General features: G+C 36.6%; 1 pseudogene; it reads right to left on the reverse strand.

Annotated features, from left to right (window-relative positions):
* Positions 1–1,532: 1,532 nt before the first annotated feature.
* Positions 1,533–4,107, reverse strand: LOC149155979 (putative L-type lectin-domain containing receptor kinase S.5 pseudogene; annotated as a pseudogene).
* Positions 4,108–19,287: the final 15,180 nt, after the last annotated feature.

Here is a 19,287-nt window from a genome sequence, read left to right on the forward strand (position 1 = left end):
TCTTTTGGTTACTACAACCATTGTTTAATAACCAAACATTATCATAGGGTTCATGTATAGTATGACAAGCTAGGAACATGTAGTCACATTTTTTTGTAGTTACATTTTGTCTTTGCTTTCCTTGGTCAACTATCCTCTTCCTACAATCATGGGCATAGCGACCAAATTTATTACAATAATAACATCTCACATTTGATTTATTGACTCCTTGATTGTTGTTGAAGATTTTGTTGTTGCATCCATTCTCTTGTTCTTGCTCTTCTTTACCATCTCTCTGACCACCATTTCTTCCACCTCAACCTCTAGCTCGACCTCAACCTTTGTCTCTTGAAATAGAAACTTACTTTTAAAAGCATTTTTTAAGGAGTCCTTATTTATGTCTATCCTCCCATCATGGGATAGAAGTGATCCCATAAATTCATCAACTATCAGTGATACCAAATCCTTGGCTTCTTCAGTAGTTGCTACTGCCGCATCAAATTTAGTAGGCAAAGATCTAAGAACCTTTTCAACCATTATTTGATCTTTAATGTCATCACCATAAATTTTTAATTAATTTACAATGGTTAGAATCTAATTCACGAACGAATCAATATTATTTGTTTCTTTCATTTGTGGAATTTCAAATTCTTTCCTAATATTTTGCAACTTAAATATTGACTTTGGTCATGCCTTAATAGCTCGTCACCAAAATCTCCCTTGTTGACTTTGCCGAAAACATGGTCATAATTTTTTGGAATATTACTTCATCCACTACTTATTAAATAAGTTTCAATGCATGTGCATTCTTATTTTTTCTTAGCTTCAATTGATCCCTCTATGCATTGTGAGAGCTTGTTCTACCGCAACATATGCAAGTTTAGCAAATTCAATCTTGATGTAATCCCAAACACCTTAACCTCGTAATCCCAAACCCATTCTTCTAAAATTTATTATATTTTTTTAACAACTAAAACCAAAAATTTTTATAAAACCTTTCTCTTCAAAACCTTTTATTTTCAAAGCTTTTTCTAAAAAACTTTAAAACCTCTTTTTAATAAACCCCGTGTAATAAAACCTTTTTTTTCCTTTACATATATAATAAAAATCATTTCTCATTTGTCAAGGCTTTTTTCCTTTATAAATATAATAAAATCATTTCTCAAAAAAATTATCAAAGAAAAATTTTATCACTTGAAAATAAAAGTGAAAAATGGGTTTATCCAAGTATTAGTTGTTTCTGTAAAGAGAGAACATTTATGGGTTGCAAAGTTACACTAAAAATAGTCATGATAGTCATGAGTTGTAAGGTAGGACTAAAGCCATTATGGTATCACGTAGAAGGCCGAAATGTTGGGAGGTTAGTTTCCACAAAATTTACAAATTTCGCAGAGTGGCACTGAAGCCACATAAATAAAAATCGAAAGGAAGAACTAGATGATCCCCACTATGGTATATACGTAGAAGACCGAAACGTTGGGAGGTTAGTTTCCACAAAATTTACAAATTTCACTTGCTCCTGGTTTATTTTGTGTTAGGACTGTTACTTTTATAGAAAATACATAGAAATTCTGACAGGGTTTATTTTGTGTTAGGACTGTTACTTTTATAGGAAATACATAGAAATTCCGACAGAAATTAAACATATGAGATGTTCTGAACATATGAGATGTTCTGAACACAAGACCTGTTTTCTGTCCAAAAACAAAACAAAAATTACCTAGGAAAATACATTGGTTGCGCAATATTCGGATTCAGCTCCACTGCCAAGTAAACTGCAGGCAGTGTCTTTCAGCCGGGATGTTCGACTCCACGCCGCAAATCACCTCCCTAATTCATATTCAATTAAATCAGACGGGGGCAATAGAGCACTTACTGCTGCTAAACTGACATCGGAAGCCATATGGCACCAGACGAACGCCGGCCTGATTCGAGGCACGTCGGGTGGAAGCATGGTCCTAGCCAGTATCTGGGTAACCTCCCTCATGTTAGGACGGTCCTCCGGATTCGGGTTGGAACACGCCAGTCCCAACAACAGCAAACGTCTTATGTCCTCCTCGTTAAAGCTGATGCTTCCAAACTTGGTCAGCCCAGTGTCGGCCGCTTCCAAGAGCCTGTTCTCGCTGTACAATTTCCAGACCCAACCGATCAGATCAAACGATTCTGGGGTGCGAAATGTGGGAGGCCTTCCGCAGGTTACCTCAAGCGCGACAACACCGAAGCTAAACACATCCGATTCTACCGTTAGTCGCCCTGTGTGAAAGCACTCGGGTGCGATGTAGCCCATGGTTCCCACAAGACCGGTGGCTGTGAAGGATCTGCGGTCGTGTTCAATCAACCGGGCGAGGCCGAAATCGCCGAGCCGGGCATTGTATTCTGAATCGACCATGATGTTGCTGGCTTTCACGTCCCTGTGGATCACCAGCTGCTCGCATTCCTCGTGGAGATACAGAAGAGCCGAGGCCACCCCCGAGACAATGTTGTATCTCTGGTCCCAATCAAGAAATTCGCCAGCCAAATCATCATTAAAAATATGTTTATCCAGACTACCATTGGGCATGTATTCATAAACCATAATCAGCTTCCCCTTCTCATGGCACCACCCCAACAGTGGCACCAGATTTTTATGGCGAAGGCGATTAATGACGCTGATCTCTGCAATAAATTCCTCTTTACCTCGTTTGGCGTCTTTGGCCATGCGTTTGACCGCCACCACATTTTTCCCCTTCGGCAGAATTCCTTTGTAAACGGATCCGAAGCCGCCAGCTCCAAGGAGGGTGGCGGGACTGAAGTTACTGGTGGCCTTCTTCAGGTCTTTGTAGCTGAATTCGAATAGCCGGCCTGGAATTTTCTCTAACGCCTCAAATATCTTTTTCTCTTCCCCTTTCTGAGATTTACGGCGCTTGAAAAGCACTATAATACCTATCACGAAGACAACTGCTAAAGAAAGGCAGATGGGTAGAGCAATAACTAATGTCCTGTTTGGCAAGGACACGGGATCAATTGAGAAATTCCAGGATTTAACACAGTTCAGCTCTGTTTCGACACCCGTGGAGGCGGAAAAGCCGAAATAAGCCTTCTGGTCTAAAATGGTAGACAGATCGATGATGGAGGAGACGACGGGCTTCGTCGGCATCGGATCAGTCTTCTTTGCAACATACACGTCCAGCTTCTTCGTTGGTCCATCATACTCAATCAACGCCTGGACATCGTAGTTTGTGTTGTCGTGGCTGTAGTTGTAATCGCCCGTCAAATTGACCTGGTCGAGAGACGTAAACTTTATGGAATTTATTCCATTTACATTTATGCCTACATGGTTGCCATCGGGATCATTAGTCCCTGGGCTTTTCCTTGTATCAAACTCGACTGCCAAGACCTTAGTACTGCTACTTCCATTAGTGGAGGCGTTGAACAGTCCCAACCATTCGCCATAGCTATTATCAGGTAAATAATCATCGGTCGTTATGATAAAAGCCAGACCCTCGCCGCTTCCATTCTTCGGTTGAATATTGAAAACGAATGAGCTAGTGAAGGATGCGGTCTTATTCCCATGGTATAACCTGAAACTCTCCTTCAACAATGACCTTCCAGATATATTTTCTCCGGGGTATTGCGGACCGCTATTACTGGTATCCAGCGTGACCTGCAACGCACCGGAGCTCATTGAGGAGTTGAGCATATTGAAATTACCAGCATCGCTATTGAGATCGAATCTAGGAAAATTGATACCATAATGGCAAGCAGTTTCTCCGACCAATAAGGACGCAATGGCTGCAAGGATTATTGCTTGTAGGAAACCCATTAAATTCTATACTGGTGCGATGCAAATTCGATGACAGGCACAGCGATTTAAAATCACAATCCTGAGGGAGAGAGGAGAAACCTGCAAGAGTATTTCAACATTATAATTGCTACCCGGCTAAGGATGTAAATCACCTGTTTAGAAACGTCGGTGCAGTTTCGGCGAAAGGTAGACAACACGAACGCTGACATGAATGACACCATCCGTGGCTGAAGGAAATACTAAACGCGGACATGAATTACACCATCCGTGGTTGAAGGAAATACTAAGCCGTGCAGTGACGAAGATGAAGATTGACTGCTTCTCCTTCTCCAACTCCTCCTCTCCTGCTTCTGTACTTTCTCCCCAACCTACATTGCCGCACGGCTGTGAAAATCCATTTACATAAAATGAGTTGATACCGTCCCGGTCAAAATACCCACTCCCTCTCTCTTTTCCTTTTCAGATCAGAAGCTTCGTGTGGTTCAAAGGATTTGGCCTTAACCTATTGAACCATTCAGCGGGATCGCAATAGAACGGAAACTTCATAGCAACGGGAGCATTTGGCGTCAGCCCCTGGAGCCCTGTAGCGGGATTGAAATGTATTAGTTTTAAAGAGTCGGTCAATGGAAAATTTTGGGCATAATTGGCGGCCAGCCCGCCATTCGTGGGGAATCGGGATCGATCTTGTATGCTGTCGTCCGTGGAGAAAAGACATTAGTGCCTACGTCGCCGACTTTTGTTTTATTTATTTTATATATATATAACGTGACGTCCATGGATTGTCAACATAATATAATTATCTTGCTTTGACATTTAATTCGGCGTGGTGCAGGCAGAGATGGAATTTGACGGCCAAATTGACCGTCATGGGCGATTTGCCCAGTTTAAAAAATTATAAAAACGTCAAGATTCTGATTTGAAACTATAAAAATAAGTCAGTTTTAAAAATTACCAAACCCTCGAGATTCTGATTTGAAACTATAAAAACAGGTCAGGAAACGGTGAAAAATTTATCGGGCGATTATATTTTAAAATTCCCACCCTGCCTGCGAGTGGGACTTTTACGAACATGTCATGTCGGTATTTTATATAAAATTATGATGTATTTTGAAATTCCAACCCTGGGTGCGAGTGGGACTTTTAGGAACATGTCACGTTGCTATTTTATATCAAATTATGATGTAACAAAATATGAGGGCTATTCCGATGTGTAAATTCGGAGTTACACGCAGGAGATAATTGCGAAAATAAAAATGGTTTTATGAGAATTGAAGTCGAGTTGTGTAGTAATAATGTTCGACATTTCTAATAATAGTGTCTCATGTTTAAGAAAATTGTTTTTTCAATTCAATGTGTGACAATTCCAAATAACAATGTTTCATAGCTCATACAATTGTTTTTTTATTAATATTAAAATTAATTTTAATTTTATTTGGTTAAATTAGATTAGACACTTAATATACCTGGCACTTATATTATGGAGTAATTGAATTAAATCCGAGATATAGTTGTAGATCTATCATAAACAAATGATCTATGTACAATATTTAAATCTCATGTAGTCATATGCAAATTCGACGGGGTCAAAACGAGTAGATTTTTACAATTTGGACAATAAATTGTGAGATTCACATCTACTTCAAAGGATTCTTTGTAGTAAAGTTTGAATCATCAGAGGTACAAGAGTATATATTACGAGAGGGCTCATAGTTCTGGGGTTCTACGGGACTCTTTGTCACCACATGGTTCCTAGAATTCGAATTGCATAATCTCTCTCTTCATTTATAGCACCACAAAGTGCTAGAAAGGATTGGGAGCATCATAGGATTATACATAAAGACAGATATACAAACAGTCGAAAAACGAATCTACACTTTCGCCAAAGTCTATGTGGAGGTGGAACTCAACAAAGGATTTTTGGATCGTATCCTCTTGACTACATTTAGGTGTCGAATATGTCAACAAATAGGACATCTACAAAATATATGTCTTGTTGCCAAGAAAGACACAAGAAGGAAAAAGAAACAAAGAAAGAAACCCAAGGGATGGCAATTTCCAGAGCAACAACATGAAGACAAAGAGGACGATCAAGAAATAAACCCCCCTCTTAATGAGGAAACCCAAAATCCACAAGAAAATATAGAAAACGAGGGAGAAAATCATGAAGCATCAGGAACCCCAGGCCCATAAATGCAACCGGAGAAGATTCCTAAATAAAAGGAGAGGGAGGTTTCAAATGCCATCATATTTATGAAAGTTGTCAAATCAAGAAAATCCAAGAATGAATGAAGAGATCCAGCTAGCACTTGTAATGTCCACTCCAACCCAAGGAGGTTTGCGGAAGTTAGAAAAGAAAAAATGGAGGTGAAGATCACGACCTTCGAGGGGTGTAGTTGTTCCAAACAATAGGCCCATGAAGTTGCTAACAACTATCATTTGATCATTCCACTCAAACTTGAGACTGACTTTCATCCATTAGAGTCCCTATCCGCTAGACACAAACAAGATTTTTCAAACTCTAAGATCCTCTAAGAAATTTCTACATGGATTCTTGACCCTCGGCATACTAAGGTAAGAAGGAAGTACTATCTAAATGTTATATCTCTTTATTGGTAGATAAAGACCCTACTTAGAAGTGCATTAAAGCATAAACATGAAAAACTATATAATATCCTCACAAGTTTAGAAGACATCAAACATGTTCATAGAAACCAAGAAGTATGCTTCCAAAGAATGGACACAATGCTAACTCATATAGAGTCCCAACATCAATGTCTTCCTCTCCTCCAAAACCACCCAACTCCAATGCCAAAGACCTAACACTTTTCTCCTCCTTAGAACTCTTGATTTTTTAAATGTTAGTTTGTAGACTTTTGTTCTATAGTACTTAATCATACGATTGGTAGACGGCCAAAACATACTTGGTTTCTTATAAGGTTGGGACCACCTACTAGGCTACATATTTAAAATCGATGGTTGTCTAATATACTTGGGGTTCAGGGTATTTTAAGGAAACACAATGTCAATTTTAAAAACTGATATAAGAATACTATTGAAATTTCAATATTAACATTGTGCTAATATACTTGGGGTTCAGGGTATTTTAAGGAAACACAATGTCAATTTTAAAAACTGATATAAGAATACTATTGAAATTTCAATATTAACATTGTGCTAAATAATAAAATAGTATTAAAATAATAAATGAGTTTTTCTTTTCTATATATATAAAATTTTATTATTTATTTACTTATTTATAAAAATAAAAGTAAATGTCGATTACTTTTATAATTAAATAAATAATTGAAATATAGTATGCATGGAAACTAATAGTTATTTTTAATCAAAAAATATTAATTTTATTAGTTTGGTGAATAATTTATTTCTAGCTATGTGCGAAGTCTTGGAGACATGTTCTAACTAAACCAGTTTATGACACTTTTGAAATAATTGTATTCGGTGTAATAAGGAGAGTCAATCTTCACTGGAAGTTAGTTATTGAGCATATTTTGTCCAAAGTTATTAATTCTCTAAAAAATTGTGTTCATGTTAAAAAGAAATTAACTCAGAGAAATAGTTATATTTGGTGTAATAAGCAGAGTCGATCTTCATTCGAAGTTAGTTATTGAGCATCTTCTCTCTAAAGTTATTGATTCTCCAAAATTTTGTTTTATGTTAAAAAAGAAAATAACTAATGGTTCTTTTTAATTATTTTGTAGATGCATATTGTCTTTTGTAAGGCATTTTTAGTTTATACATTTCATCCAAAGACATGTTCCATTTAGAACAAAGGCAAAATGTCTTACCTTAGAAGTCGTTCTTGGTAGAATCAGAACTTTGGTCTAAAAAATAAAATGTAATATTGAATGGTTTTGCTTGTGATAGCATTACAACAAATTTGTTGACTCCCAAGCCAAATTGGTTAAAGAATTAAGACTCCCAAGTAAATTTGAAAATAATTACTTTTCATTAATAAACAACTTGTCAACAAGTGATTTTCTTGACCGGCTAAGAATCTCAATCCTTTTGTATTTGGTAAATCTCTATATAAATAAATATTTTGGAGCTATAAATCATAAAGAATATGTCACCGCATCTCCTTACAATTGTAGCGATTATCTACTAATATAATCCATTTTACTACAATTTTTATATAATTAAAATTTATCCATTTTTTTTTTTAATTTTATTTACCTATTTACTTTATTAATGCTAATAATAATTTTTAAAAAATTATTGATTTTTACAAGGGGATGTGTAGGTTTGTCAAATTGAAAATTGAAAATTATGTTCTAAATAGAAAATCAATATTGGCTATAATTATAAAAAAATGAATATGTTGTAAAATAATTAGAAGTAAAAAAATGTGTGAATCAAATATTTTTAAAAAATATTTCAACAAGAGATTTAAATAAACTATTTGTGTCGACTTCAACTTTATATATATTTATATATAAAAAGAAAAATAAATAAATTTGTATACTTAAAATTTGTATTTAATCTTATTTATGTCGATATCAACATCATATATCATATATATATATATATATATATAGATATATATAATTGTATAATTAAAAATTGTATTTAGTTTTATATATATTTTATTTAGCGTTCAAAAATACAATTTAAACGATAAAAATAAGATATTATATTTTACACCCTAAAAAACTTTAAAAAAATTAATTCTTCTCAACTCCTATTAAATATATGTATTTAAAATAAATCTATATTAAATTATATAATAAAACTTCTTAATATTACATGTTCTACTCAAATCACTCGTCAAGTTTTTATAAAATTCTACTAATCTTGTACGAAATTATGATAGGCATATGGAAACTACGTTTTGTCGACCAAGTTATTCATATCAACAGCTGTCAAGCTTTTATTAAAATTTGGCTTCTCCAAATATTAGGGCATTTTACGTCCATGGTCTTTTACGAAAATTCTGCTGTGTACATCGATTCTAAGTTTTCTCCTTTTATTTATTATCCTGGATCAAACAAATATAAATATAAATATATATATATAAAAAGTCAAAGGAGTAATTACTAAATAATCATTTTTAATCTAACAAAGAATATATATAAAATAAATATATATATAAAATCAAAAAATATATAAAGTTAAAGGAGTAATTATGATTCAAGGTATTTAAGTATTTGAGATTATTTAATATACTAGCTCGTAACATCATTAGAATTTTGCCAACCAGTAACTTTTACATCAAAAAGTGATTTAACAATATATCTCATCACTATCTATTTTACATTCTATCTAGTCTACATCCCTTGAGCATTATAAATTATAACTAGCACAACCACATTAATAAATGTGGTTGATAATGCCCATAAATCCATATCAAACACATATATCAATTCTCAATAATATTAAGAATTAATGTTATTATCAATAATATCAATATAAATATAAGAACCATATTAATAATAATTAATATTGTATTATTACTATTAAAAATTCATTTTTATATTTTTACTTGATCTATTTTACTTATAATCAATTTACAATATAATGCATTTCAAATTTTAAAAGTAAAAACACGTTAATAGAAATTGAAGTATTAATACATTGTTAGGATCATCTAATAAATTAATAGAAATTGTTAAAGTCTATCATTTTTCTAAATAATTAAAATTCAAAATAGAATAAAATTCAAAATAACTAATAAATAAATTGATTTTTTTTTGTTTTAACATTGTTTTTTGTTTGCATATTGGAAATTTACTATTGCATCTCTAAGATATATATGAGTGGTCAGTTGATCTTGCTCCTCATCCTAGTCCTGATGATGAACTTAGATTTAAGTTGGAAACACCCTTTGTTTTCTGTGTGATTTCTCCCAAAGATTTGAGCATTATATCATAAATCATAGAGGCATCCAATCTGAGAATAAAAAAAGATTTCAAAACATCAACCATAATTTCTAAATTTCATAATTTATTAATCATGCATGAACCTATTATGGAATTTATTAATATAAATAATGTACTTCATAAGTAAAATATTTTAATGTCATATTAAATAAAATATTTCAATGTTAACTAATATGTACAACTAAAAGAAATAAATTTTCATGGTTAAAATATTTTCAAGCATTTCCAGTAATGTTATTATTTTATAGTTGGGCTATATTTTTTTGTCAATTTTATCTTTGAGATGCAAACATTTTATTTTTATTTTCCATTTAAAATAAAAATTACATACGAAGAAATTATATCACTCTAAACACTTATTGAATGATTGCTAATTAATTTTAGAGCACATATTAATTCATGCTACCTTACCTAATTCTACACTAATACTCAAACCCTAGGACAAATCAAATTTATAGCTGAGCTACTTTTATACATTTTTATTTGAAAACTAAAGCAATATTCCATAGAACATTCCTTCCAATCATTAAAATCTAAGCCATACTAAGTTACTAAATTTATAGTCTGACACATAACCACATTAAGTTACTACATTTATAATTGACACATAATTGATATTCTAGATATTCGTGGCATAAGTTGGTCGAACCTTGTACTCACCTTGTACTCCTCATTTATGCGGCTACACATATTTAAGTTGGCCTCTTGATCTACTCGCCTTATACTCCTCATCTGTACTTGCCTTATACTCCTCATCTGTACGGTGACACATATTCGCCTTATACTCCTCATCTGTAGGGTGACTTCGTGGCATAAGTTGGTCGAACCTTGCACTCACCTTGTACTCCTCATTTATGCGGCTACACATATTTAAGTTGGCCTCTTGATCTACTCGCCTTATACTCCTCATCTGTACTCGCCTTATACTCCTCATCTGTAGGGTGACACATATTCGCCTTATACTCCTCATCTGTAGGGTGACACATATTCCTCTCGAGAGTCAAGGTCCTGTAAGTTGTCCTCGTGATCCAATATCAAATGCCCAAACTTCTTTGCCAATATTAGACACCTGTGGCAACATACAAATATATGTATGTTGATATATATAGGAAAATACCTTGTGATATATGGTATGGAAGACTTTGTTATTAATTGAAGAAGACGACGTATCATTCACAACTTGCAGCCCATATTTTTCTAGCGTGAGTAGAACATTGGAGTACACAATATGATCTTAAGCATGTTGAGGGAGATCTTAACACTAGAACCGATGGAATTTTTTTGCACCATAGTGAAGACATAGGAAAATACCTTGTTATATTTTTTCTTATATATAAATGAACATTATAAATAATAATGAGGAACTTATCATGGAGGAACTTATTAGAATTGGAATAATCTCAAATCCCTAGGAAATTGGTGGGTGGGGAGCCACGTGGAAAGAATATATTTTTATATATTTATTAAAAAGTAATAGATTATTTTGCTAAATGAAATTTTCTTATATATAAATGAATATTATAAATAATAATGAGGAACTTATTAGAGATGGAGTAATCTTGACATCAAGGAACCTGTTAGAATTGGAATAATCTCAAATCCCTAGGAAATTGGTGGGTGGGGAGCCACGTGGCACAAAATATAGGTTTTTAAATTTATTAAAAGTAATGGACCATCTTGCTAAATAAAATGTGCTTATATATAAATGAATGTTATAAATAATATTGAGGAACTTGTTAGAATTGGAATAATCTCAATATGGAGGAACTTACTAGAATTGGAATAAGCTCAAATCCCTAGGAAATTGGTGGGCGGTGGGGAGCCAGTTGACACGAATCTAATTTTTTCAATTTATTAAAATTAATGGATCATTTTGCTAAATAAAAGTTTTTTATATATAAATCAATTTTGTAAATAATAATGAGGAACTTATTAGAATTGAAATAATCTCAACATGGAGTAACTTATCACAATTGGAATAATCTCAAGTCCCTAAGAAATTGGTCAGGGGAGCCACGTGGTGTGAATCTAATTTTTTTAATTTATTAAAATTAATGGACCATTTTGCTAAATAAAATTTGTTTACATATAAATGAATATCATAAATAATAATTAAGAACTTATTAGAATTGCAATAATCTCAACATGGAGGAATTTATTAGAATTGGAATAATCTCAAATCCCTAGGAAATTGGTGGGTGGGGAGCCACATGGCATGATTCTAATTTCTTTAATTTATTAAATTCAATGCAACCTAAAAAAATATGTAATACACTATTGATAAAAATTAAGAAAAAGCATATGTTGAACATATTCCCATAAGAATCAATCTAGACCGTCAATTAAAAAAAATATCAACGACCTTCCTTCCATCTAAAGTTCATATATATAGGCCTATTGGTGAATTATAATTATAAATTTTATATTACTTATATAATTTAATTTATTTCTATTTTTAGTTTTTGTTTTATCGATAATTATAATGAATAGTTATTTTATTTTATTTTAAATTTTATTTTATTTTATTTTAATAAAATCAAAATATTTAACATTACAAATTGCAATTATGTTTTAAAATTTTAAAATTATTAAAATTATTCTAAATAAATATTTTATTTTTATAATTTAAAATCAAATTTAATATTAGTTATTTTTTTTTTCTATGTAAAACTCTTCTATTATGAAAACATAATGTATAGTGAGGCCCCGGCCTCTATAGGACTAGATCAACCATCTGACCATTTTAAACAACAAGTCTTGAAATCAAAACTGCCCTAGATGGGGAGCCCAGTCCGAGAACGAGATAAAGAAAGGTTCATCCTACCCACGCAAGGGCTACAGTTCCAGAACTCAAAATTTAATACCAAAATATAGCACTGTGAAAAGACTAAAAATTTGAAAATAGTCTGCCAATATTGACCGCAGTAAAATTCAATATCATTGGCCAAAATTAACCTCTGTAAAACTGAAAAGACAGAACTCAGAACGTGAGCTTGACACGTGACTTGTGTCATTCAGCTGTAAGGTGTCTTAGGATGGTGGCTTCTCTTCCACGATCGGACACCAGCCATACTCTCCTGAGTCTGTTTCCACTACCTGTCTGCCACTTGTAGTGTCCTGTGGCCCATGAACCTCCACCTTTTTGCCTTTGTCTTTGTTGGTGGCGTTACCTCCCGAAGTCTTCTGTCTGCTGCTAGACGGATGGTCCATGTCTTTCAGTGGGTGGCTGAAGCTTGGCTCCCCCTGAATATTGACGAGTGAAGGAGGGACCAGGTGCAATTCAGGGTTGTGTTTTGGATCTGCGCATGAGCCATTAACTTCCTTGAAATCCACCGAGACTGTAGCGATGATTACCAGTCTATCCATGGAGAAGAGAAACCAGAATTGAACCTGCTGGGACGAAGCAGTGAAATTGGAGTGCTGAGTGGTTCCCTCGGTGCGACGAACCCCACGGGTACCAGCTCAACCTCGGGCATTGTGAGTATCCAGATATCTACCCTAGAAGCGAGAAGAGGAAGGGTTGGGAGGCAGGGAGACTGAAGGGGAAGTCGAAACAAATGGAGACAGATACGGGGGGTGGATGTCAACACCTCGACTACCACTTCTCCTACATTGCATGCGATGGCGTTGACACATGGTTATCTTGGTTGGAAGCTGCAGTGAGAGATGGGCCACAGGGGCAGGGAGCATGGTGAGAACAACGGTGGTAGATTTGTGAAGAATTGGTGGATTCAAGACCAGACCAGAGACAAGGGCCGAAGCCTCAATTTGTAGGGCGTAATGAATGGACTGAGAGAAGTGAAGACCATTGCCCAGGTTGATGCAGCAGAGGAGTTTGCAACATCTACCCGTTGCGGTGCGAAGGCGAGGCTCTACTGCTGCAGGGTGGCAAGAACAACTCAGAGGCCGAATGGAGACTTGCAGAGGGTTAAACTCCATATTTTTATAAATGCAGGGGATGCCTCGATCCTCACCATGGAATGATGATGCCGGCCGATGGGTGGTGGTCTGCCTTAAATTCCCACAGGGGAAAGCATAGGTTACCATGTGGTTCAGCCACATGCTTTTTCGACGACGCATCTGCCATAAATGCCTATCTACCACCCGCATCATGGGATGTTGCATCCATTTGCACCAGTGTGGTGTATTCTTGTTGGTGTGTGGCATATTTTATAATTTCATGCAAACTTGTGTATAGATTTTGATTACTTGCCACCCCTAAATTGGCTAAGAGGTCGGTCGCTTTATTGTTGTTTTGCTTAATGTGTTTCAAGGCAATTGCTCAATTAGTTGCAAGCCAATGCTCAATGAGTTGCAAACGAGCTGCAAGTCTCCAGCTATAGGATAACTTGTTTACTAGAGTTCCCTGAATGATTTGAAGGGCTATGTTGATGAGGATTTTTGAATCTCCTTTGATTATTAAGGGAAAGTAGCCATGTTGTTGAGCGAGCTTGAGACCTTGCCACAATCCTTCCAGTTCAGGCGAGTTGTTCGTATCCCATCCTAATTTGCCTAGGTAAATGAGCAAAGGTTTGCCATAGTGATCCCTGAAGATTCCTCCATGTCCAGCCTGACCTAGATTTCCTTTAGAAGCGCTATCAAAGTTTAGCTGGGTGAATCCTGGAGGCGGAGGGCACCGTTTGCTGGAAGAGTGGTGGGTAGAGACGGATCTATTGGGCTGCTCTTGAGTCCGGATGAGCCCGAGAATCCAATTTATCCATATAGTCTTTTCTTTCGGATCAATAGGGAAGTCATCATCATTCCAAGTTTGGAGTGCTAGAGTTTCCTGAAGGTTGCTGCAAAGATTTCTCCATATGATCTCTATGGTGGTGGATTGATTCCTAAAGATATGTTGATTCCTTTCCTTCCAGATTGTTCAGATGAGTAGGCCTGGAACGATTGTCCATAAGGAGTTAAGCAGGGGACTTTTGTATGGGTTTTTAGCCAAGTGACGGATGGTTTTGGTGATGTCTTATTTTCCTTGACCATCTTTCTGACATCTAAAAATCGTTTTCTCCCAAATTTTGTTTGCCAAATAACAGGTGTCCATGAAGTGTTGTATAGTTTCTTCCTATATCTTGCAATGAGGACACCTTGAGGGTCCATGAATTTTTTTTTCCTTAATTTGTCCCAATTAAGTATTCTTTTATGACAGAGTAGCTATAGGAATGTGGAGACCTTAGGCCAGATTTTAGGATACCACACTTTGTCCTAGAGAGGGTCCTTGTTAGTCTGTGTATTGATCATAATGTTGTAGGCCTCTTGTGTGGTGAAGGTTCCACGTGGTTTGTATCCCCAACGTAGGATGTCCTTTTCTTCAGAGAATCTAATTCTCCTATTGGTTAGCTCTGCGTCCAGCTCCTTATACATAATCTTCGTACCCTGCTTGATGATGTGTTCTGCTTTGTGCCATTGTCTATATCCTTGATCGAGGGTGGAAATCCAGTATTAGTTGACCGTTTCCCAGCGATGAGCTTCCCTGTCCTCTGATTGTGGAAGTGAGATTAGGTTGTTGAGTCTAGGTCTTTGCTGCCATGAATCCATCCACAAGCGAGCACTGTGGTCGTTTCTTATTTCCCAATAGTTGTGCTGATGGATCATGTTTCAGTGCAATCTAGATGCATTCCAGATTAGGGAGCCCTTACCTCTATCTGTTATTCTGGTTAAGTCTTCAGTTGATCTATGGTTGGCATACTTGGCCCTCCATAAGATTTCCCAGGGTGTGTGCGGAACTGAAAGCCACTTCCACCAGATTCTTGCTCCCATGACTGTGTTACTGTGTTGAGGGTCCCGAAGACTGATTCCCCCAAGGTTTTTTGGGAGGTAAACTATTGCCCATTTGACCAGTGCCCATTTGCGATTATGTCTTGTCGATCCCCATAGAAAGCTCCTTTGAAGATCTTTCATTTTTTTGAGAATCCATTTAGGCACTGCTAAAACAGAGAAGAGATAAAGAGGCATAGTGTTATAGACATTTTTGTGCCTTATAGCTTTAAGCATGAAATGTCCATAATCCAAGGGATCCAAAGTCCCTAAAAGTGTTTTTCCTACCCCTAGAGGAACAAGGTCAACCAATTACAGCTTCTCCCAGAAGTTCTCCACTAGAAACTACTCAGAATCAGTCAAATCAGGATCATTTCAGCTGCTCCACTAGCTACCTGCGTTGCATAGCACCCCAGTACACTAGCTAGGTGCGTTGCAACACACCTAAATGCACTACCAGGGTGCGCTGAGCGGGAAATGCCAAATGGCAGTGTCATTCCGTGAGGTGGACAAACAATGGAAGCTTCCAGAATCTTCCTCAATGACACTTGCCTCACTGAGTTCGACCAAGGGTGAGTAAGAGGCTCTCAGTCTCCAAGTGGAAGCAAGAACTGACAGAGAGAAGCCACAAGTCAAAACATAAGCTGACTCATCCTCTCTGCATACATCTATATATGGATCCCTCATCCCAGAGATCCAGAGGCTGGAATTTTGTACTTTGCAGAGAATTGTTGTTGGTTTTGAGATTGAGATTAGTGCATTGGGTGATTTATGCTTTGTTGGAGGTGAAGAAGGGATTCCTTTGCTGGGAGGTAGATGCTGGATCGGGACTCACTTGGTTGTATCTCCTCCTGGATCTTCTTGTTATATCAATAAAACTATTTGAGTTTCTCCTACATGCTTGTGTATCAATGATGTTTTGTTATATTTGCATGTTTAGCTTAAATCTGATCCTAAGCTATTTATGAATGTAAATCTATGTCTTTGGGTAGTTTTCCTCTTCTGTGATCTTGCAGGAACTTGGTGAAGCTGGGCAAGTAAGGTAGCAGGTAGTTGGAAGCCGTCAAAGAGGAGAACAATTTGATCAACAGACTAGCACAAGATACGGGTTAGTTCATCATATTCCTCTTCGTTTACATTTCATAAAGAAGAATACAAAAGTAGTTTTCCTTGTTTGTTGCTAAGGCACTGTCACACCTTAGTGGGATAGGGGCGTTCTGAGAAGACACTTTTCCCAACAACAAAATGGCGACTCCACTGGGGATCGTGTCTAGTTAGTTTATTTGTGTTTCTCTTGTTGTTTGTTTCATAAACACAGAAGTAGCAATCGAACTGCATTTGCCATTATCAAATGCAAAGTAGCTGCTACTTCAATCCACTCACTAGGATTTGTTTATGATTTGAACAGTTGATCCAAAAATGATCTGATGACCCTTTGTGATAGCTCTTAGTCCTCCTTTAAATCATCCCTCTGATTGTACCTTACTGATTGCTTTTACCCGGCCAAAATCCATAGATTAAACTGTAAACCGTGACCCAGAACCTGGATAGAAGTCTCGTTTCTGCCCCAGCGCAGGCTCTGTGAAGAGGTTCTGAATTTCAACGCAGGTCTCGAGAGGGCTACCTGCATTGCAATTTAGTTTCTCTGTGCAACAGGTGCGTTGATCAGCCTTTGCCCTGTGCAGCTCAGGTTCTTTGCTTCATTTTGTTCAGTTTTATCTCTAATTTTTGCAGCCTGTTATCAGTGTGTGTACCTGTCTGAAAACCCCTTTTCTTTGCCTTAATTACACCTCCTTTACAAAAAGGCTGTAGATGTTCTTTGTGTGTTTGTTACATCATTTACAGTTTTCCATTGAAAAGTAGAATAGTCATACTGTCGTCCTTAGATTTAGATCTGTCGTAAGTGTCGATTTTGATCTTAGGAGAAAGTTTGTTTGCTGTTGACAGTTGATTATGATTTTTACTTTTGCCTTTGGTTTGAATTTTTCTCTCTCTAGTGTCGAAACGAGTGTTTATTTCAAAATCATAAAGTGTCGTAATCTTCTCTACCTTTTTTGATTTCGAAAAGAAGCTTGTTTGTGTTTTTCACTTGAAAGCAAATTCAGATTTGTACATCAACTTTCTTTTTAGGCATCAATATTAAGAAAGTGAAAACAAATACATGCATATGTGCATTTCCATATTGATAGTTTGTATGGTTTGATTTAGGAAAAGTGCATTTACAGTGTGCTCTTTGCTCTTTGAGAAAAGATTGTGTCTTTCTTTTCCCCTTGTAGCTAGGATTTTCATTGTTGAAAAGAGATAAAAAGCTTGCTTATCATCTTTAGATTGCATTTAGGAATTATATCTACATCTCGTGGTGATCCAAAAAGGCAAACTTCTAAGAAAGATCAACTTAAAATAAATTGAATGAATCTAACAACGCTTTGGAACTTAACGCACAACATAGAGGTCTAGGCTAGAGACGTGTTTCAACGTCGTAAAACCTGGTAACTGTTGTCCTCACTGATGGTTGGGTGATTCCTCCATTGTGAGATGATAAGTGCCAGTACGGATTGTGCTCCCACTTACCGTCGAGTATATGTTGGGAGACCCCTATAGGCTTAAAACCTTTTATCCATAGGAAGCCATGTCGGCCGCCCTACTGATCGCAATGCACCGAACACAGCATTCGGGAAGATTGACTGTCGTACCGTAAAACGTATTCTGCAGTTTTGCGATTGGTTTGGCACACCCTCTACCTAGATCTCCAGAGCAGTCCCTTTCGTTCCTTTTCAAACTCATTAACGGAAATGGTCCATCTGAGCACTTGTCACTTCAAGCTCATTAAAAATCGAAGGAGACTAGAGTCATCTTTTGTTTTTTCTCAACTCTTTAAAATTGAAAAAGCGAGTTGTGTCTAAAGCGTCTAAAATTCATTTAATTCAGAAACATACTTCCCTTTTTGTATTTTAGTTGATCGAGTAATCCGCAATCGTGGAAGAAAGTCAATTGAAACCCCGTTGTTCGCGGAGGCTTACGAGTCAACCGTCATTGTCTCCAGAATCGAAACCACTACGGACAAAGCGAACTCGTTTAATCGGTTCCAAATCTCCTATTAAAGTTAGAACAAGTGTTCCAACAACATCCGAGATTCCGGTTACTCCAAACATTTCTAGAAACCCAGCCTCTACAGAAGAAGTTCAATAGCCACAGAGGGATAGTGATACTGATCCTAGTTTGAGAGTAAACACTTGTGTTACAGAACCAGTTCCATCTATAACCGGTTCGGAGAGTCTTGCTCTTCAAACATCTGTCGCTGTCGATTCAACCCCTTCTTCGGCACCAGAAATATTTTACGGACCTAACGGTCTTCCCCTTCCGCCTGGTTTGATTGCGATTGAAGAAATTGTAGAAGATCCTCAAACAAGTACTCCAACGCACTTTGGAGTCGAGGTCACTCTATTTCCTTCTTCATCAGAAGTTGGTCTACCACCAGTGGAAGTTCCTGTAGAATCGCTAGGTAATCTTTTGGATAGACTCCAAATGTCTGAACAACCGTCAACATCTAGGACTATGTCGTCTGACACAGTGACAACAGAACTCCCTGCCGTCACTCCGACAATGTTCGCCGGCATACCATCTGTCCCAACTAGCTCTCAACCGCTAGAAAGAGCCCACTCAGGAGCTATTTCGACAGTATGGTCCATTCTTGTTTGTTCCTCCGGAATAATATCCGGCAACTCTTATGTTGAGTCTCAACAAATTGATCCATCTGGAGGTCAATTTGGGAAATCCAGTCCCCAAGGGCAGACAATCCCCTTGAGTTCCGGATTACCACTTTATGGGGGGCAGTATGCCCTTTCATTACCCCCTCCGGGAGGA

This window comes from Pinus tabuliformis, chromosome 9, assembly GCF_031772625.1.
Source record: "Pinus tabuliformis cultivar Carrire ecotype Pingquan chromosome 9, CPIR1, whole genome shotgun sequence".
NCBI classification, from domain to species: domain Eukaryota; kingdom Viridiplantae; phylum Streptophyta; class Pinopsida; order Pinales; family Pinaceae; genus Pinus; species Pinus tabuliformis.